General features: G+C 38.9%; 1 protein-coding gene across 4 annotated transcripts in view; it reads left to right on the top strand.

Annotated features, from left to right (window-relative positions):
• The first annotated feature begins 368 nt into the window (after window positions 1-368).
• MAPK8 (mitogen-activated protein kinase 8) overlaps window positions 369-22,518 on the top strand; it is a 120,650-nt gene continuing 98,500 nt past the window's right edge. The window contains exon 1 of one of the 4 annotated variants that reach the window (XM_064370120.1): window positions 369-385. The gene's annotated coding sequence lies outside the window, so the exon portion shown is untranslated. Of the gene's footprint in view, window positions 386-1,682; window positions 1,877-22,518 lie in introns of those variants that run through there. The other 3 variants (XM_064370121.1, XM_064370119.1, XM_064370122.1) reach the window with 3 other exon arrangements.

Raw genomic sequence — 22,518 nt, forward strand, 5'->3', positions numbered from 1 at the left:
CCCCTCCCGCTCCTGGCCACGCCTCTCACCACCGCCCTCGGAGGCTCTCCCCGCGGCTCCGCCTCCAGGCGACCTCCGTAAGTCCTCTCGGCCCACTGGAGTAGCCCCGCCCCCGGGTGGCGCCCCGCCCCCGCAATCCGGGACCCGGGGCTGCCCCGCCCCGCAGGCAGCTCGGGAAGCGCGGGGGCGGGGCCCTGCGCGATGACGTAGGCGGGCGTGCGCGGTGACGGTCCGCGTCCCTGTTACTCAGCGGAGCGGTTGAGGCCGGACGACGCGGTTCGGAACGCGGAACCGCGAGCAGCGCTGGGTAGCGGCCGCGGCGACCGCCCGGACGGCCCCTGTCTCCGCTGGCGGGCTTCCCTGTCGCCGTTCGCTGCGCTGCCGGGTGAGTGCGGCGGGCGCCGCAGGGCCGGGGCGGCCGGCGGCCCCACCGTGTTTATGTTATTGTGCCGCCGCCGCCGCCGCAGCCTTCTCAGCCGTGACCCCCTCCCGAGAGTGGGGGCGAGAGCGTGCTGCGGGCGGGGGCGGTGCGAGAACAATAGCGACGCGGAGGCGGGGGCCGGACGAGGGGGCGTGGGGCTGCGGGACCTGGGCGCGCTCCGCCGGCCGCCTGTCCGCTCGCCCGCCCGCCCCCGTGAGCCCCGCCCGCCCGCCCGTCCTCTCGCGTCCTCTCGCGTCCTCCTCGCGCGGGTCCTGCCTCCGAGTCGGGAGGAGAAAATGGAGCGGGGAGTGGGTGGCAAGTTGTGAAACACTTCGGCGAGGGTCGTACGGAGGCGTCTCCGGGGTCCGCCGCTCCCTGGCTGCCTCCCAGGCGGCGAGGAGCCGGGGAGAGCGCTCCTGCCGGCGGGTCCCCAAGCTTGCCCCGCGCCCATGGGGACCGTATTTTGCTTCTCGGTGGTTTCTTTGTGCTAACGTTCTGGGCAAACACAGGCAGCAGCGCTGAAAAGGGCCGGGGTGGCCTTCAGCTCTGGGCTGCGAGGCAGAGCCCAGGCCGGTGGCTCGAGCGGGAGGTGTCCACCCAGCTCGGCCCAAGCCTCAGTGGTCAGCGTGCATTTCTCTTGGGGGTCACTCGGTGGTGACCTTTAGACTTTTTCACCCCACCCTCCCATCTCTTTGTCTCACATTTGTGTTCCCAATTCAGAGATGGTAGAACCAAGTCTATTTTAAAGTACCCTGATGAACACTTTTCATTTTTATTTTTGAAAGTTCCCCACCTGGTCTTTACTGCGAATTTAATAACATGTTGACTACATGGCATTGTCCAGTGATTACTATTTTTACCTATGAAATTCAGTGATTTTTCCAGTATAATTCTGGTCCGTCAGTCCATTGTGTTTTGAGATAAGCATCCAGCGAGTACCCTGTTGGCAATTAGAACATCTGTTTTTTTTTCATTAATTCATTCATTCATTCAGCAACTGTTTAGTAGCGTACCCAGACGAAGAGGTTTGGTTTGAAGGTAAAGAGAAGTATCCTTTCATGGAAGAGGATGCTTTGAAGTACCATAGATGGACCTTTAAATGAGACAATTACGTAAGTCATGTCTGTTAAGGAAGGTATAGTTATATTCTGGGTCATTTTTTAAGCAGTATATCTGGAAGTACAAGTGTAATATTAGGAAGTAGAATTAGATTTGGTCTAAACATACAACAGCTTTTATTTCTAAACTTTATTTTTTCCAGTCTTGCAGCCTTACAGTCATTTGTAATGGTTACCTCAGATTCCCCTGCTGTGGTTAACGTTAAACCTAGGAGGTCAGATGCTCTAAATGAACATGTTTAGTGCTGTGCCTGACAAAAGCAAGCAATCAAAATGGGACTTCCTTGAGGGCAGGCCTGTCTTGCATCTGTTTCTCCACCACCTAGCCTGGAATATAGTAAGTGTTCAATAAAAGTCGGATTGATGAAAAGCTCTTTATAATTGATAATATTTTAAATCAAACCTTAAAAAAAATGGTCTCCATAAAGTTTTGGAAGCTTCATGCTACTGTCACTTCAGATGGCTGAATGATCAGTTCATGTACATTATCTGTTACGATGACATGGACTTTTGAATCACTTGTAGGTCATTAATTTTCCTAAAATAAAATCTTGTCTAAATGTTTTTTTATATGATTAATAAGCTAAAGCAGGTTGTGGGGTATGTGTTTTCGTGCATATACTAGTTTATGTATGTCTGTGTGTGTATGTACGTAATCTACACACAGGCACACATAAACTGATATTTCAGTAGGGGTCTAAAATGAGTGCAGTTGTCATTTTGTGAATATTATTTGAAAGGTTTTTGGTGACACTTTTGTGGAAAAGTGAGGGCAAAAGAAACCTCATAAATGTTTTATTAGAAATACTTAATTTCTAATATTTTAGAAATGTTTACTTGAAATGTTTGATTTTAAGTTCTAACTTGTATTAACACAATTGGCACAAAATAGGAGCCTAAAACTCAAAATAATTGATTTATCCAAGTTAAAGGTATTTTTCACTCACTATTTAATACAGTTTAACATTTGTTTTGGATTTGAAAAAATATGAAATGAGTGAACTAATTAATGAGCTTATTATTTCATGTAAAGTAGAAATGAAGAAATAAGAAAATGATACTTTTTAAAGATAAAGGATGAAAATCCTTGACATACCAAACTTTCATTGGTTTACCTAAAGTATGTCATATTCTAGTAGGGGTTACTGACAGTCCTTTGGCAGTAGCTCACAGTAAGGCTATGTAAAGAACCAGAGTTATGTTATTTTGTTTTCTAAATTATTGGTTTTTAAAAATAGCTCTATTGCAATTTAATTGACATATCATAAAATTCACCCTTTAGAATATATATATTTCATTGGTCTTTAGTATATTCACAAAGTTGTGCGTTGATCACCACCACTAATTCCAGAACATCACCCAAAGAAGAGGCACTATGTCCATTAGCAGTCACTCAGAATTCCACTTCAAATTATGCTTTAAAGTAAGAAATATAGCATCGATTCTGTTAGTAAAAATATTCCTTTAATAATTATGAAAAGGGCTCCTTTTAAGTGTCCTGGAAATTATATACTTCATATTCCTTTAGATCCTGGGGGAAATGCCATTTGAAAAGAAAATTAGTGCAAGAATAAATTGTACACAAACTAGTGTGGTTAGAATCTTAACTGTTTGCTCCATGCCTAATATTATGGAAGTGACCTTGTGAGAATGGGGTGTTCAGTGAAACAACTTGAAGTAATTTGTTGTTAAATGACTAATTCCCAACTATCCTAGTGCTAAGAGGTTGTTGAGTAGGAGCCTGCTACTTGTTGGTCCACTTTGCCAGTGGGTTGAATTTTAACATATTTGAGTCATCTACATGGTTGAGATGCTTTGTTGCACGTGTAGAAATACAAAATGTAATGTCTTGACATTAAGATTCCAGCTCTCTAGAGGTCTGTGGTCAAGTCAATGGTATGGGTAGTAGCCTTTCTGATTCATGTAATCCAAGGAAGTCATTATAACCACATAGCTTTATATATGAATCATTTGCATGTGTCAGTGAACTGTGATGCTGATTGTCTTAATCATGAGCTCTTCATCCAAACATTTAGAAGCTTCGCATTCTTACTCTAACGCAGGTTAAGTTGAACTTTGATTTCAGAAATGAGTTGACTGAAAGGTAACAGGAGTATTGCAATAAGAGTTGCCCTGTCATTCAGGTCAATAGGTGGAACTAAAGCAATCCAGGAATCAGACCTAGGTTCATTTCTCAGTTCTGCCATCTGGACTTTGTTATCAACAAGTTATGGAGCTTTAGGCAAGTGCCTTAATTTTTTTTGGCTTTGAAACTATAAACCGAGGCTGTCGGAACTTTTTTTTTAATAAAAGCGTTGTTCATCAGATAGGTGGTTCTTCAGAAGACATACTAGGACAAAAAGAGCCCTTCTTGGGTGATAATCAGAAGCCCAAATTAAGAACAGTAATCAAAGTTAGAATTTTGTAATTTTGTAATTTTCAGAAGCAAAAAAAAAAAATTGTTTAGCTAATTTTTTTCTCTAATATTCAGAGTTAGAAAACAAATGGAAGGCGTCACCATAAGCTAGAGATTCTTGGAAAGGTAGATTTTTATTTATTCCACTGCATCATGCCTTCTCATGAGAACCTATGCTCACAGAGACTTTGTAGAAGAAATAAAATGAAGAGATCATGATCCTCAGGAAAATTCAAATCAAGGATGAGACTTAAGGCATCTCTAAACAGTGAATTTATGCTCTTTTAAAAGGTATATATGATTGGAAGGCCGAGACAGGTAGATCACCAGGTCAGGAGTTCAAGACCAGCCTGGCCAAGATGATGAAACCCCGTGTCTACTAAAAATGCAAAAATTAGCTGGGTGTGGTGGCAGGCACCTGTAATCCCAGCTACTTGGGAGGCTGAGGCAGAGAATTACTTGACTCCACAAGAGGCGGAGGTTGCAGTGAGCTGAGATTGCACCATGGCACTCCAGCCTGGGGACAGAGTGAAACTCCTGTCTCAAAAAAAAAAAAAAAGTAGTTATATGAAAGGGCTCCCGCCAAACAAAAGCCCACCTCACATCTCTGTGCAGACCAAATTTCACTGAAATCCAGTTTTTAAAGAGAGAGAGAGAGAGAGATCCAGTTTTTTTTTTTTTGAGATGGAGTTTCACTCTTGTTACCCAGGCTGGAGTGCAATGGCACGATCTCGGCTCACTGCAACCGCTGCCTCCTGGGTTCAGGCAATTCTCCTGCCTCAGCCTCCTGAGTAACTGGGATTACAGGCACGGGCCACCATGCCCAGCTAATTTTTTGTATTTTTAGTAGAGACGGGGTTTCACCATGTTGACCAGGATGGTCTTGATCTCTCGACCTCGTGATCCACCCACCTCGGCCTCCCAAAGTGCTGGGATTACAGGCGTGAGCCACCGCGCCCGGCCCTCCAGTTTTTAAAGAGAGAGAGAGATCAGTTTTTGAAGAGGGAGAGAGGGGGGGAAGAGAGAGAGAGAGAGAGAGAGAGAGAGGAGAGAGAGTGTAGAGAGAGGAGACACCTTTTTGAAAAACTTAGTAGCTTCCATTTTTTTTCAAGGAGATGGGTTACATCACACATAGATACCTGTGTTTGCTGTTACCCTTTATTATATTTCCGATTTAGTCAAAATCTGCCGTTCTTTAGAAAGTTAAGGAACCCAAACCTTATAGTGATTGCTAGCATGGGTTTTAAGGTCAGCCCTGGGTTCTAATCCATCCTCCAATCTAACTAATTGAGGTAAAGGCTAGTTCAGGTTATATAACATATTTGGACCTGTTTTATTGTTTGTCAAATGAGAATAATAATAGCACATAACCTCATAGGGCTGTGAGGTTTAAATAAGGTACTGCATGTAAAGTGCCTGGCACTGGTATGGTGCCTGGAATGGTAGATATAAGTATTCAGATAGATTTTGCTATTGTTATCACTTATTTTTCACTTTGAGCAAATGTAAAATGCCAAGTAAACTTCAAATCAGTTTAATGCACAGTGTCCATTCTAATTCTCCAGAATATGCCATTTGTTTCACTCTGCATCTCTGGGGGGGTTTATTTAAAATTTGATCATCTCATATAATCTGAATTGACTGAGATGATTTATTTGGACCAGTAATCCTCTCTGTCTTAAAATTTGGAAATGTTCCAAAAGCAAATATTGAAGGGAACATATTTGCCATTTTCATGATGTTTGCCTTTTCCCACAGCAGAAAATTGCCTAAGCTTTCCTAGGTTTATTATAGACATCTAAAGGAATGAGAATTTAGGAGCTGGGAATAGGTTTATCATGTGACACATCTGAAGAAAATGTAATGCTGTCACATCTTTTAAATGTAGTGTTATTAGGGTCTTTGATTTTACGAAGATTGCAAATTTGTCAAAGACCTGGTCACCACAACAATTCATTGAGGCCTGGAGGCCTCTTAAAAAATGAGGGAGATTATTTATTAGTACCACCTAGAAATATTTTCTGCATTTTCTGTGTTTTTCTAAGTTTTCTGTGTAGCATTTCTGTGGTTATAATGGTAGATTATATTTCTTGCTCCTGCTTGAGAGCAGCAACTATGAGATGACACTGGTTTAACTTGGGCAGTATTTACTGAGCATTGCACTATACCAATGCAGGTATTCAATGATGTGGGAGCCAAAGGAAATAGAAGTGAGTCTCTACCGTCGGTGCTGAATATAACTTGACAGAAGATAAGGATTAACATAAGCACATTTATGTCCTAACACAAGGTAGCAGATATTGTTAGTCATTTTATTGCGAATTTCTTTTGTCATTGGGGCATTTGGGGTCTTCGAAACCTTGTATCATCTCTTGCCCTGCTTTTATACTCACTTGATAAACCTCAGAAAGCAAGGTATGTTCTTTTCTCATTCCTGGTTTAAGTCGAGAGTGTGATTCAGATTAGTCAAAATCCAAATCATAAGAAAAGGCAAACCTTATAAATTCATTTTGGAATCCAACAGGTTATCAAATTAATTATATGAAAAACATGAAAAACCAACAGTAGAAAAGATGCTACTCAGGTACTGACCGGAGTTCTCAATCTCCTCTGTATTGAAGCTCTTATGATGTAAGATCTTCATCATAAGATGTAAGGCTAGATCTATACTAGAAATACTTTTTAAAGTCTTTCTCCAGTATTGAGAAGTATAAGCTTCACTGCTTTTTGGTGCTGAGAGTCTGAAGCCCACCACCCACCATGTTTCTGGGGACACTAGAAAGGAAGAACAGCCACACATAAGCACTTGCTTTGCTTGGCAGGAAACATCAAAAACATTGATAAGATGCTATTTCCTAAAAGCCATTAATTGGGTAGAAAATCACCATTTTCTGACTTGTTCCAGAAGGGATGGCTCTCTGCCTTTTAGCTGCCATTGGGTCGACCAGATGTAAGATAAAGAAAAGCTGCTTCTGTATGGATGTCCCTGTGACTTGAGAAAGGGTCACGTCACTTTTCAGTTAAACAAAAACCAAAGCATCTAGTTTTATCTGTTACCGCGGAGAATTTAAAAGTCTTAATGTTTTACTTTGTTTACATTTCATTTATATTTTGACTAAGTAGGAATGAATTTACTTTGATTTAAAATTCGAAAGATTTAAAAAGATAAAGAATCTCCTTTTCTACTCTGCGTAACCACCTAGTTCCTCTACCTGGAAACTGTTACATTTCCTGTGAATCCTTCCAAAGATAGTTTATATGTTTTTAAAGTATATAATCCTTTGTTCAAAATCCTTGGTCCAGATGTATTTTAGAATTAAGATTTCTGTTTCTGGAATTGCTTGGGGAACTGAGGCAGGTGGTTCACTTGAGGTCAGGAGTTGCAGACCAGCATAGCCAACATAGTGAAACCCCATGTCTACTAAAAATACAAAAGTCAGCCTGACATGGTAGCAGGCGCCTGTAATCTCAGCTACTCAGGAGGCTGAGGCAGGAGAATCGCTTGAACATGGGAGGCAGAGGTTGCAGTGAGCTGAGATCATGCCACTACACTCCATCCTGGGTGACAGAGATGAGACTGTGTCTCAAAACACACAGATAAAACGAAAACAAATAATCAAAGACATTAATACTTTTATAAAAGCATAAATAGTACAAGTGGGGTAACTAAAGATTATAAAGTCTTAGGCTACATCTCGTCAGGTTTTGCCACCAACTATGTTTGTACGAAACTTATTTTAAAAACATGTTTTTCACAGCTTTATGGATTTTTTGCCAAAGAAGATGTCATACATATATACAGTACTATATAGCGTCTGTTCTGCTCCCTCCCTTTTTCTTTAATCTAAGTTGTTGCATGCAATATATACCACTTTTGCTTTTTTTGTTTTTTGTTTGTTTGTTTTTTGAGACGGAGTCTCACTCTGGTCGCTCAGACTGGAGTGCAATGGCGCGATCTCGGCTCACTGCAACCTCTGCCTCCCAGGTTCAAGTGATTCTCCTGCCTCAGCCTCCTGAGTAGCTGGGATTACAGGTACGCACCACCATGCCTGGCTAATTTTTGTATTTTTAGTAGAGACAGAGTTTCACCATGTTGGCCAGGCTGGTCTCCAACTCCTGATCTCAGGTGATCTGCCCGCCTCGGCCTCCCAAAGTGCTGGGATTACAGCACTACGCCTAGCCTGCTTTTTTGTTTTAACTTAATATAGCTGGGAGATTATTTTATAACAGTCATATCAGTATGTAAATAGCATGCTTTTTTAACATCTTTGTGGTATTCCATTTGTCTTAGTCTGTTTGGGCTGCTATATCAAAATACCATAGATTGAGTGGTTTAAACAACAGAAATTTATTTCTCACTGTTCTGGAGGTTGGGAAGTTCAAGATTAGGCCACTTAGTCAATTTGGTTGCCTGGTGAGAGCCCTATTCCTGGCTTTATATGTGGCTGGTTTCTGGATTTATCCTCACATGGCCCGGAAGAGCTCTGGTCTCTTCCTCTTCCTATCATGGGAGCTCCATCCTCATGACCTAATATAATTGTTACTTCCTAATGGTCTCCCCTCCAAATACTATCAAGTTGGCAGGTAGGGCTTCAACATATGAATTTGGAGGGACATAGAGGGCCCATAACATCATTATACTGGTGTACCATGTATTTAACTCCTTTTTAATGTATATTTAGGTAGTTTTCAGACTTTGGCTATCAAAAGCCATGGTGCAGTGGATTACCTTGTACATATGTCATGTTGCACTTTAAACGTATAGGATAAATTTCCAGAGGTGGAATTCCTAGGCCAGAGTATGTGCATTTGTAATTTTATGTATTGCTGAAGTGTAGCCTGTAGAGGTTGTCCAACTTCCTTCCATTCCACCAGCACTGTGTAAGGATGCCTACTTCTTATTAACCCTAAACATCTTTCATCTTTTAAGGGCTGTTTGTATTTTCTTTATTTTGAACTGTCTTGTCTTTATATATTTTTCTGTTGCTTTGTTGCTCATTTCGCTGTATTTGTAGGATTAATTTTACAAATTGGCTCTGTGCTATTTTTTGCAAATGTTTTTCCCCAATTTGTTGTTTTCCTTTCTATGGTAGAATATTTTGTATGGTTCCAACTTTATCTTCTTCACCAGATGACCATCCAGTTGCCCCAACACCATTTATTAAATAATCCCTCTTTGTCTTACTGATTTAAAATGCCACCTTTACCATTTACAAAATTTCCATGTATATTTGGTACCATTGGTTCAATTGACCCACCTTCCTGTTTGGGAGCCAAGCCATCCTGTTTTAATTACTGTAGTTTATGCTGTGTTTTCTGTTAGGGCTAATTCCCTTTTATTTCTCTTCCTTTTCAGAAGCTTTTTTCTGGCTTCTATCTTGTTTATTTTATATGAACTTTTAGAAGCAACCCGTCTAGCTAGTCTGTACCCCTCCTCTTCCAGTCTTTCTTTTGGAATCCCTGTATGTTTTATTTTATTGTGGTAAAATTATGTACAGTTAGATGCACAAGCATTACAGCCAAATAAGTTTGCCTATGTGTACACTTGTGCAGCCTCAGATCAAAATATTGAACACTTCCATCACCCAGAAGCTTTTCTTACATCTTTCCAAGTTACTTTTCTCCCCAATGATTGACTTCTATTACATGGATTCAGTTTACTGTTAGGATTTCTTTGTATTTATAAAATAATTGATAGCTTTATGATGTTGTACCTTTATATCCAAGAATAGGAAAAACTCAACCTTTTCATTTGTTGAAGTCTCATTTTGGGTTCCTGATAGCATTTTTAAACATTAAAAAGAATTTTTTTGTTGTTGCTATTTTGTATATTTAAGTTCTTCTGTTTTTTTTTGTTTTTGTTTTTTCTTTTTCCCCTGCTGGAAATGGCATCTTTTTTTCCATTTTATCTTCTATTTGGTTATATGTAAGAAAGCTTTTTATTTTATGTATTAGTTAACATTTTACATATTATATAATAAGCCCCTTTTATTATTTCTAATAGTTTTGTAGTTGAATTTTTTATTTTTCCAGTATGTCATGCCAGCTTTTTTTGTTTCCTTTAATTTTTACCTCCTCCCTTCCCCAACTTTTTATACCCCTATATTTTTTCTTATGTATTCATTGTGGTGATTTTTGAAGATTATAGTTTTCCTCCATTATATGTAAAACAAGAGCCAAAATATCTGTTTATCTGTTGAGTATTTAAAGTTTGTGAATAATAATGAAATTACAGAGGGATTATGGGAATACTTAAAGTAGTGTAAAGTTTTCTCTCTAAATTAAATGTAACTTGAATTGTGGTTTTCAAAATGTTAAATAGGTAAGTCATGAATCACTTGATAGTGAATGTAGGATTAGCAGTTAACTGCCTTGTCTCTCATTTGATAATATAGTTGTGCATCACATGACGAGGTTTCGGTCAGTGATAGACCACATATGTGAGAGTGGTCCCATAAAATTATACCATATTTTTACTGTATTTTTTTCTATGTTTGGATACACAAATACTTCCCAATATGTTACAGTCGCCTGCAATATTCAGTACAGTAACATGCTGTACAGGTTTGTAGCCTAGGGTCAATAGGTGGTACCATATTATAGACTGTGTTGGTGTAAGTATGTTCCATGATACTTGCACAGTGATGAAATGGCCTAATGATGCATTTCTCAGAAGGTACCCTGTCCTTAAGCAAGGTATGACTATACATATAGGCTGCTTTGTATGTGCTTAGCACCCAGAGGCAACTCCCAGAAATATAATTTGAACAGTGTCAGCATACTGTCAAGGCAGAGGTCAAGATATGTGGAAGTATGAAGTGAATGAGTGTGAATGTAGACAGGAGGATCTTAAGCTTGGAAAAATGCAAAAATCAGCAAGTCAGGAAAGCAAGGAGTGAGAGGATGCAGAGTGAGTTTGATTTGGCAATTGGGTTTGAGGCAGGTCACTCATCTTTATAAAATTATATGGTAGTTAATTGAAGATACTTAGCTGAACTTCAGTAGGTCTCATTGCTTAATGGAGTAACTACATATTTCATTTTCTGTCTCTTCTTCCCTTCCCCTGCTCTCACCAAAAAGCTGAGGCAGTTTGCTACCTAAGGACCCATACGTTGTTAAGTAAGCTAGAAACAGAAAGTTAGAACCTAGGGAAAACAAGAATCCAGACTATCCTAATGATACAAGAGCTAATACCTTGGTGCCTGTCATATACCAGGCAGTGTTCTTGTGCTTTATGTATGTTAAATTGTTTAAACATCACACAACAAGTCTACAGGTTGGTCACAGTATGCCCATTTTATACATGAGGAAACAGGCATAGAGAGATTATATGGGAAGTTGTTGGTGATTTTGTTAGACAGTTTTATTAAAACGGGAAGAAAGAAGCCAAGTTGAAGATGGTTAAATAAAGAATGAATGATTATTATTTTTTATTTTTTTATTTTTTTAAAGATAGAGTCTCCCTCTGTTGCCCAAGCTGGAGTGCAGTGGTGTGGTCATAGCTCACGGCAGCCTTAAACTCCTGGGCTCAAGTGGATCTTCCTGTTTCAGCCTCCTGAGTAGCTGGAACTACAGGCACATACCACCATGCCTGGCTAATTTTTTAATTTTTTGTAAAGATGAGGTCTCACTGTGTTGCCCAGGATGATCTCAAACTCCTGGCCTCATGTGATCTTCCCACATCGGCCTCCCACAGTGCTGGGATTATAGGTGTGAGCGACCGCACCCAGCCCCTGAATGAAACACTTTGAAAAAGAGTGAGAAATGAGCAGCTGCTGACACAGTGGATGTAGACAACTCTTTTAAGATTAGCTCTGAAGTGAACAAAGAAATGGGTTGGTAGATAAAGGAAATTGTATGGCTCAGAGAGTGAAAATGACATTGCTATATGTAGAAAAGGAGATGCAGAGCACAGGTAGAGAGTTTGCCCCTCATTAGAGGAGAGATCTTTTCCATCAAACAGGAGGAAATGCAGAAAAGTTGTGTGCCCTTGCGAGGAGGTTTGGTGGTTGGAAGATGAAGGCTTATTCTCTTGGCTTTCATCTTCTCTTGTGGTTTCTGTTTGCTTGATGAAGTATGAAATTCATACGGGCAAAAAGAGATTGGAGTGTGGGGAGTTTGAAGCAGTTTGCCAAGAAGTATTGATTGTTCATTTAAGGTTTAAAATCTTGAATTTAAAGTGATACTAGTTAGCCTGGTTTTGTGATTCTACCCTTCCTCCCCCGCCACCGCCATTATTTTAACTAGTTAGTTACAGACACAGATAAGGCAGGTAGTTCGATTTACTCAGGGTGAGATTTTGCCAGAGTTCTCCAGAGAAGCAGAACCAATTGGAGTTTTAGATAGACTGAGATTTTAAGGAATTTATTTTTGTGAAGGCTGCCAAGTCTGAAATCTGTAGAGCAAGCAGGACATTCTTGGTCAGGAGTTAATACTGCAGTTGTGAGGCAGAATTTTGTTTTCTCAGGGAAACTTGTTTTTGCTATTAAAGCCTGATCAAGTGATTGGGTGAGGCCTACCCGCAGTATTAAGGATAAGCTTTTGTACTTAAACTTGACTGTTTGTAGATATTAATCACATCTACAAAATACCTTCACAACAACTACGTTAGTGTTTGAATAACTGGGTACTACAGCCTAGCCAAATTGACACATAAAACTAACCATCACACCAGATCAGTACAAAAGAAGGAAAAAAAGACAAAGGAATGCTTATTGTGGGTGGTGGTTGAGTGTGTAACTGGCCACAGGATTTGAGTAAGTTAATTTGAAAGATTGAATGCCATGGTCAGAGTGGGATACCTGAAAGAGAGATTTCAGAAGTATGATAATTACTGACATTAATAATGCTCAGGATAACCTTGGATGTGGGCTGCTGAGATGGAATTGAGAGACAAGTCATGAACGTGAGGAGGCCAATGAGTTAAAGAGTCTGAGGTATTGAAAAAGGATCAGTCTGCATGAATGGTGAAATCAGCAAATAGTGAGGGGAGTAAGGGCATATAAACCAGTTGCTAATGTCCTCAGTGAATAAGGAAAAATTGGAGGGAGGATAGATGACAATAAGAAAGGATAAAGGTAGTATAATAGGCTAAGTTTGCTTGTCACAAATTGGAAATTTCAGGAGTCCAAGTAAAGGAATTAGGAGTTTGACTCAGTGAAGGAATTTGACTCAATGAAGAATTGAGTCAAATGGAGGATGTACGTAGCAGTATGGCAGTGAGAATTTAGGAAATAATAGATAACCAGGGAGAGCTGGACTTTTTCTGGTGACCATAAGCAGGGATGTGAGGTATGAGGGGATTAGTCCTGATACAGAAGATTGTGGGTATCAGTTCTAGTGTTGTAGGACTCTGTGGCAGTGCTTTCAAATTGTTAGTCATGACCCATTAGTAGTTTATAGAATGAATTTAGGAGATCAAAACTTCTGTTATGTTTTTAAAAGAAATGAGATAGAAAATATCATAGTCTGTCATGTGTAATAAGGGGCTAAGAATTTTTTTAATGGTTTTATTGAAATATAAATCACATACCATTACAGTTATCCATTTGAAATATATAGCTCAAAGTTTTTTTAGTATATTCCCAGAATAAATGGAGCCATCATCACAACCTAACTTTAGAACATGTTTGTCACCCCAGAAAGTAACCTCATGCTCACTAGCAGTCACTCCCCATTTCTCCTACTCTCCCTGGCCCCAAGCAGCCGCTTAGCTGTTTTCCTCTCTATAGTTTTGTGCATTCTGTCTCTCTTTTTCTTTTTTTTGAGATGAAGGCTTGTTCTGTCGCCCAGGCTGGAGTGCAGTAGTGTGATCCTGGCTCACTACAACTTCCAACTCCTAGGTTTAAGCAGTTCTCTTGCCTCAGCCTCCCAAGTAGGTGCGATTACAGGCACCTGCCACCAGGCCTGGCTAACTTTTTTGTATTTTTAGTAGAGACAGGGTTTCACCATGTTGGCTAGGCTGGTCTTGAACTCCTGACCTCAGGTGATCTGCCTGCCTCGACCTCCAAAAGTGCTGGGCTTACAGGTGTGAGCCATTGTGCCCAGGGCATTGTGAATATCTCATATAAGTGGAAGCATAGTGTGTGATCTTTCGTGACTGGCTTATTTCACTTAGCATGATGTTTTTAAGGTTCATCTATCAGTATTTCATTTGTTTTTTCTTTTCCTTTCTTTTCTTTTTCTTTTTTTTTTTTTTTTTGGATCAGGTCTTGCTCTGTCACCCAGGCTGGAGTGCAGTGCCATGATTGTGGCTCACTGCAGCCTCAAACTCCTGGGCTTAAGCAGTCCTTCCACCTCAGCCTTCTAAATAGCTGGGACCACAGGGCATGTGCCACCACACCTGGCTAATTTTAAATTTTTTGTAGAGGCAAGCTCTCCCTATGTTGCCCATGCTGGTCTTAAACTCCTGGGCTCAAGCGATCCTCCCACTTCAAGCTCCCAAAGTGCTGTTGTGATTACAAGCATGAACCACAGGGCCTGACCTTATTTCTTTTTATGGTCAAATATTATTTGGTTGTACGATATGCCACATTTTATTTATCTACTCTTCAGTTGATCGGCATTTGGATTGTTTCAACTTTTTGGCTATAGTAAGTAATACAGTCATGAACATTCATATACAAGTTGTTTTTGTGTTGTATGTTTTCATTTCTCTTGGGTCTATACCCAAGAGTGGAATTGCTAGGTTATATGAGTAACTCTATGTCTATTATTTTGAAGAACTACCAAACTGTTTTTCAAAATGGCCGTACCATTTTACATTTCCACCAGCAAGGTGTGAAGGTTCCAATTTCTCCACATCCTATTCAAGCTTGTTATTGTCTGTTTTGAAAATAGCCATTCTAATGAGTGTGAAGTCAAACCTTGTTACGGTTTTAAATTGCATTTCCCTGATAGCTAATGATACTGAACATCGTTTCATGTGCTTTTTGGCCACTTTTATATCTTCTGGAGAAATATTCCAGATTCTTTGTCTATTTTAAAAATTGAGTTATCTTTTTATTATTATGTTGTAAGAGTTCTGTTTCTTTTTTAAAAAAAAACAAGAGATAGGGTTCTTGCTCTGTCACCCATCCTGGTGAGCAGTGGTGTGACCTTGACTCACTGAAGCCTCAAACTCTTGCACTCGAGTGATTCTCCCTCCCCAGCCTCACAAGTAGCTAGTGCTACAGGTGTGAACAGTCACAGCCTGCTAATATTTAAAATTTTTTGTAGAGACAGGGTCTCACTATGCTTCCCAGGTACTCCAACTTCTGGGCTCAAGTAATCCTCCCACCTCGGCCTCCCAAAGTGCTGGGATTACAAACGGCAGTTTCCTCGCCTGGCCAAAGAGTTCTGTTTATGTTATAGATAGAAGTTGCTTGACAGATGTATGGTTTATAAATATTTTGTCCTGTTTTGGAGGTCGTCTTTTTACTTTCTCGATGGCATCATTTGTATCACAAAAGGTTTTAATTTCAGTGAAATCCAGTGTGTTTCTTTTTTTCTTGTGCTTTTGGAATCTTTTATAAGAAACCATTTCTTAACTCAAGGTCATGAAGACAATTTCTACATTTTCTTCTGAGTTTTATAGTTTTAGCTCTTACATTTAGGTCTCTGATCCATTTTGAGTTAATTTTATTGTGTATGGCATGAGGAAGGCATATGAGATCATTCTTTTACATATAGACTTGCAATTGTCCTAGCTCCATTTGTTGAAAATACTATTCTTTCATATCAAATTGTCTTGGGCATCTTGAAAAAAAAAAAGGGGGGGTGTGGATTTATTTCTGAACTCTCAATTCTATTCCATTGATCTATGTGTCTATTCTTATGCCAACCACAGTGTGTTGATTACTGTAGTTCAGAATTTTTTGAAAGTTGTGTTTCACATACATGTGTGAGTATACTTATATGTAGATGCACCCAGAGGTGTGTATGTGTAATGGATTATGGTGTAAAATGTTGGAAAACCTATGGTGTCTCCCTGTTAGAGTTCACTCTCTTGTGGCAACTTAGTGGGGTATGTTCCCTCTCAGGGAATATACAGAGAAGGCAGGTTAGAGGGTCTGTGAGTGTATGAATTCCTTTTAGTTTGGATGACTGATTTTTCTTTCTTTGGTAGATAAAGTTTCCAAGTGCATGTGGACTGAAGGACAGTAAGGAGTGCATAGAACAGCTGTGGGAATTTCTAAAGATTATGAAGTATTTGAAATTTTGAAGTTAGCAGGGTTTTGTACTGCGCCAGTGTTTCATGATTCTCAATTAAAAAAAAACTTCTTTGAATATATTAAGCATGTCTGTGTTGGATAACTTAAGACATTATATATGAAAAATTGTAGAGATAATTTAAAGTTTGGAAACGATGCTATCTGCTTCTAGAGAGGATTTTTGTTGACTTTTGACAGGAGGCAAGCTAGTGGCATTAGCAATCCTGGATAATCTTAATCTAGTCAGAGATTATGATGTTTCAAAACTGAGTTCCAGAGTCTGCAAAGGCTGGTCTACTTTATGTTTTATTTACTTATGGGATATGACCCCTTGGAGTCCTAGCATAAAGCCAGGGGTGTTATCAGCCCCACATGTCCCCACCCCCACACTATCTTGGGCCCATAACTCCAATATCTAATCCTCTCTAGTCATGTAAATCTGTTGCAAGTTCAAGCTCAGCTTCTCAGCCACCTCTCTGGAATTGGCAGATCCCTTTGGGGGAACAATGGCCCAGATCTCAGGCTTCTTTATGAGCATGTCCTTACTCTCCCAGATCTTGGTCTTCGTACTTTTTCACTACCTTGGCACTCTGATGCCCTCAGGCAGGTTTTTTTGTTTGATTTAAAAAAATTTTTTTCTGGGGGCTCGGGCAGGTGTCCAGTTTTTCTAGTTGCTCCCAATAAGAGAATTGGTCTGAATTACCTAGTTCACCACTTTAAGGAAAGTGATTTGCTAGGTTCATCAAGATTTATGTCATAAGATTCTCTATTTGAAATTGTAGTATATGTGATTTCAGTTTTTCCTGAGGGTAAGATTTTGGGTACCAGTTTCTACAGATAATAGGAATTAGTAGAAAAGGGAAAAATAGGCTTAGGAATAGAAATGGGAGGGAAAAGTGGCAGAGAAAACTAGATATTTTTCAAAGTTTGGGAAAGATATATAGGGTAACATTTTCATGTCTATTAGGAGTGTAAAAGGGCAGTCATGAAAGGAGCTGGCATATTTGTTGGCATGATATTGTCATAATTAAAAGGCTGTAGAATCTAGGTATTATGGGGGTGGCCTTGAGAAGTATCTACTTAGTCATGTTGAATAAAATTTTAAAATTTCACAGAGAAACCCTAGGATGGTGAGTCATTAGTTGAAGGAGTCAGCTTTGCGGCTGGACTTATGGTTGTGTCTTACAGCAGTTTAAATATGCTGTACAGTCACTAGTATGTAAGGGATTGCAGAAGGAATTTAATTTCATAGAACCCATTATTATGAAATATACAAAATGATACTGATTTTGATTTACCATGCCATCTTCATATATGTATGTATGTAAATATAAGGTCTTAGTGGATTTTTATGTTTTTGATCCTCTAAGCTATTCCCATACTTCTTGAGTTTCAAAATTACAAAATTTTCCTCAATCTTAATCATTGTAATTGAGGAAAAATGGTGTATCTTTAATAGCTCCTCCTTCTCTTGAGAAAATGATAGATATTGGGTGTATTTCAGAAGGTTTTATCAGCAGAGTTTTGGTTGGTATTTTGAACTTTTTGAGGACAGGAATTGTTTAGTAAAATGATTCCTTCTCTTTTTTGGCTCCATCTTCCTCATTTTCACACAGTGTATATGTCACAGGAACCTGGTTTAAGATCAGTATGTTTCTTTGTTACACCTGTCCATAGAATCTGCTATTACTGTTTTTTGGTTCTTTACAACTGATCATTTTGGCCATCCTCCTCCCCCACCTTTTAAAGTGACTTTATTCTCCCACACCACTCCCAACTGAAGAATGTTCAGACATACAAATTGAAAGAGTATTACAGTGAACACCTGTATACTTCATTTGGCTGTTGTAGTTGTTAGCTTTTTTGTCATATTTGTTTATGTCTCTGCTAAGAGTAAACACATTCTCTTACATATGTCATTCTTAAACCCTTAATATCTAGTTCATATTCAAGTTTTACTGTTTATTCCCCCAAAAGATCAGTTTGTGCTGCATCCAGGTACTGTGATTTCTCTCCTAGTTTCCTTAGCTCTTGTGAAGGTGTTTTCGTGCATGGATAGTGTTCAGATTGATGTTTCTGTTAGGAGACGATTGCCAGAGAGTCCTATTCCACCATCTTGTTCTGGCCCTCTCCTCCAAAAAGGTTAACTTGTAACTGGTTTTCTCAAACCAATATTCGATCAGAGTTTATGAACTAAATTTGATTGTTGTTGCTTTAGTCACTTTTAACATACAACCATTCTCCCTTTTTTTTTTTTTTTAGAGACCTGGCCATTTGTCATATAGAATATTTTCCATATTTTGGATTTGTCTGATTGTTTCCTTGTAGCATTTGACTTGTATTTCTATACCCACTGTGTTTGCTAAAAAGTAGAAGATTGAATCTAAAGGCTGTATTATATTTAGTTTTTTTCGGCTTAGTCACTCCTGTGTACATTATATTGATATAATGTACAAACCATAGGCATCATTTGGTTTGTCTAAAGTGTGATTATTAAAGTGGTATTCACCAGATCTGTCCATTATAAAGATGGGTTTCCCCTTGACAATTGATCAAGGGGAGTTGACAGTGATCAGTGAGATGACATTTTGGTTCCCTATGAATATCCTGTTTTCTAGCAGCCTTTTACCTATGTGTTTAGTATCTATCGATAAGCTTTGAATTAGTTATTTCATTTGGGCTTGCAAAATAAGTGTTGTTTTTTTTCTAATTCTATCATCCTTTTTTATGTTATTTTTTGAGACAGAGTCTCCGTCGCCCAGGCTGGATTGCAGCGGCACAATCTCTGCTCACTGCATCCTCCACCTCCCGGGTTCAAGCAATGCTCTCACTTCTGCCTCCCGAGTAGCTGCAACTACAGGCATGTGCCACCATGCCCAGCTAATTTCTGTATTTTTAGTAGAAACGGGGTTTCACCATGTTGGCCAGACTGGTCTCAAACTTCTGACCTCAAGTGATCCACCCACCTTGGCCTCCCTCCTGTCATCCTTCTTGATCTGTTAATATTAGCCAGCTTTCCTCTGTTAAAAAGACCTTTCCCCCTTGTCAACTAGATTGAGCTACAGTTCTTTCTAACAAGATGAGATAAATGTTTCTCTTTAACATACCAACTCTTAATTTTGAAAATTGTTTAGTAGTCAGTCTCCAAAAAGTGACATGTAACTTTCACTCTCTCTGTATCACAGGGATTTTTGTTTTTTCAGAAGTTTTATGATTATTTCAGTCATTCTTTTTAAAATAGTCTTCATTTGTGGAAGTTTTAGTTTTACAGAAAAATGGAGTATATACTACAGAGTGTCCATGTGGACACCCAATTTCTCCTATAATCAACATCTTATGTTTGCATGGCACAGTTGTTATAATTAGTAAAAATTATTGGTACATTATTATTAACTAAAATCCATAGCTTATTCAGCTTTTCTTAGTTTTAAGCTACTGTTTTTGTTTTGTTTTGTTTTTACAATATCCCGTCTGGACTACCACATTACAGTTAGTTGTCATGTTTCCTTAGGATTTCTTAGCTGTGAGTTTCTCAGATATTCCTTTCTTTGATGACCTTGACTGCTCAGATATTTGTAGGATACCCTTTTCTTGGAGTTTGTCTGATGTTTTTCTCATTTTTAGACTCGCCTTGTGGATTTCTAGAAGGAAAATCACAGAGGTAAAGCATCATTTCATCACACCCTCAAGGGTACATACTGCTAACATAATTTATGACTTGATTTTGACTTTGATCACCTGGCTGAGGTAATGTTTGTCATACTTTTCCATTGTAAAGTTACTCTTTTTTCCTCCTTTTCATACTGTACTATTTGGGAAAGGTGACCATGCACAGCCCACACTTAAAGAGTAGGGAGTTATGCCCTGCTTCTTGAGGGCAGAGTATCTGCATACATTATTAATATTTGGAATCCTTCTGTGCAGGTGATTTTTTATTTTCTCCCATTTAGTAATTTATTCAGTAATTTATATCAGTATGGACTCTCGATTGCTTTTTATTTTCTCCTATCGGGTAATTTATTCAGTCATTTATGTCATTATGGACTCATGGTTGCTTATTTTATACATTGAGTTATAGTTCAATACTATTAATACTTAATTTTGCTACTTAATTTTGTTCAGATTTGGCCATTGGGAGCTCCTTTAGTTAGCTCTGTACCTTTGACATACTTCCATCAGTGTGGGTGTTCTTTGAGTACTTCCTTTCTGGCACTGCAGCATGCTTCCACTTCGTCTTACATGTTTTCTACCCTAGTCCTGGGATCAGCCATTTCTCTAAGGAGCACTGTTTCCTTTCATTAGAAAATGGTATTAGTAACAAAGATCTAGGTGTGCTTGTTGCTACTGGGATGTTTCTTTTAGGTACTCTAAGCAGATAGAGCAAAGAAATATATTTGTATATTAGAAATATCTGTATATCTGTGTGTCTAGATAGAGATACATAAAAGGATTTAATATTCTATATCAATATTTATATGTATATAAATATTTGTAACCATCTATATGTAAGCTAAACATGAATTCTTAATGTCTTCAACTTGAATCTATTACCATATGGATCATTCTTAGTCCTCCCCTTACTGACCAGTAAATTTCCTCCAGTAGTGGGAAACCTGCCTTCCAGCACACACCACTTATTTACTTAGTTGTTCACTTCCACCATAGATCTTATAGCAGTATCAGTATTATTAACTCATACCCAATGGAAACAACTGTATCAACTAGGAGGGTATTTGTTTTTTTGTTTTGGATAATTATTTGGAAATTTCTAAGTAGACAGTCATGTCATTTGCAAACCAAAACAGTTTTATTTCTTGCCCCCCACCCCTAATCTGTATGCCGTTTCTTCCCTTTTATTGTTATTGCAGTATTTAGGACTTTGAGTATGATGTTGAGTAGGAGTGTTGGGAGGAGACATTTTTGCCTTATTCTTGTTCTTAGAATAAGAACAAGAAAAGTCAAATTGAGAAAATTCTCCATTCCCAGTTTTCTGATAGTTTTCATCATGAGTGGTGTTAGATTTTGTCAGATGCTTTGTCTGCATCCATTGATATGACCATTTGATTTGTCTTCATTTAGCCTGTTGATATGGTGGATTACATTAGTAGATTTTAGAACCAGCCTTGCATACCTGGGATAAATCTCACCTGGTTATGGTGAATAATTTCTTTTCTACATTATTGGATTCAATTTAGTAATATTTTATTGAGGATTTTCGTTATCTGTGTTCATGAAAGATACTGGTCTGTAGCTTTCCTTTGTTACAATGTCTTTGTATATATATAATTTTATTAGAATAACGCTGCTCTTCTAAAATAAGTCAGGAAATGTTCCTTCTGGTTTTATTTTCCAGAAGAGATTGTAGAGAATTGGTATCACTTTTTTCTTAAATATTTGAAAGAATTCACCAGTAAAACTGCTTCAGCCTGATGTTTTCTGTTTTAAAAGGTTAATAACTATTGATTCCATTTTTTTAAATAGATACAGATCTGTTCAGATTATTGATTCAGTTTCTTTAATAGTTACAAGTTTGTTCAGGCTGTCTGTTTCTCTTTGTGAGAAGTTGGTAGATTGTGTCTTTTACAGAATTGGCTCATTTCATCTTACTAAATTTTTATGAGTACAGAGTTGTTCATAGTGTTCTTTTTTCATACTTTTAAGGTACTTGGGATAAGTAATGATGACCCCTCTTCCATTTGTTGCATTAGTAATTTGTGTCTTCTCTCTTTTTTCTCCTTCCTTCTCCCTTCCGTTCCCTCCCCTCCCCTCCTCTCCCCTCTTGTTCTCTCTCCTCCCCTTCCCTCCCCTCCCCTCCCCTGTGTCTTCTCTCTTTTTTTCTTCTCTTCCTTCCCCCTTCCCTCTTCCCTTTTTTCTTCCCTTCCCTCTTTCTTTCTTCTTGTCTGTCTGTCTCTCTGTCTCTGTCTGTCGCCAGGCTGGAATGCAGTGGTATGATCTTGGCTCACTGCAACCTCCGCCTCCTGGGTTCACCCAATTCTTCTGCCTCATGGTTAGTCTGGCTAGAGGTTTAACAGTTTTATTTATATTTTCAATGAACCAGCTTTTTTTCTATTCTGCTGTTTTTAATATCATTGATTTCTACTATAATTCTTTTTTTTTCTTCTGCTCACTTTAGATGTTATTCTCTTTGATGATCAGTTGTACCAGATTTGACCAGTGGGAGTCTCTTGAGGTGTCTGTTGTGTCCATTTTGATCTGAACTGGTTGATTGTTGAATGCTTCCTTGGTTTCTGGCAGAATAAGATGTCTTTCAACCTGTACTTACTTTGCCTTAACCTGAGACACTCCATTTAGGAAGTTGGCTTCAGTCTTAATTTTATGTGATTGCTCATTTCTTTCATCTAAATTTTAAAC

The sequence above is a fragment of the Aotus nancymaae genome, unplaced genomic scaffold (genome assembly GCF_030222135.1).
Source record: "Aotus nancymaae isolate 86718 unplaced genomic scaffold, 86718_ANA_hifiasm-v0.15.2.pri h1tg000099l, whole genome shotgun sequence".
NCBI lineage: Eukaryota > Metazoa > Chordata > Mammalia > Primates > Aotidae > Aotus > Aotus nancymaae.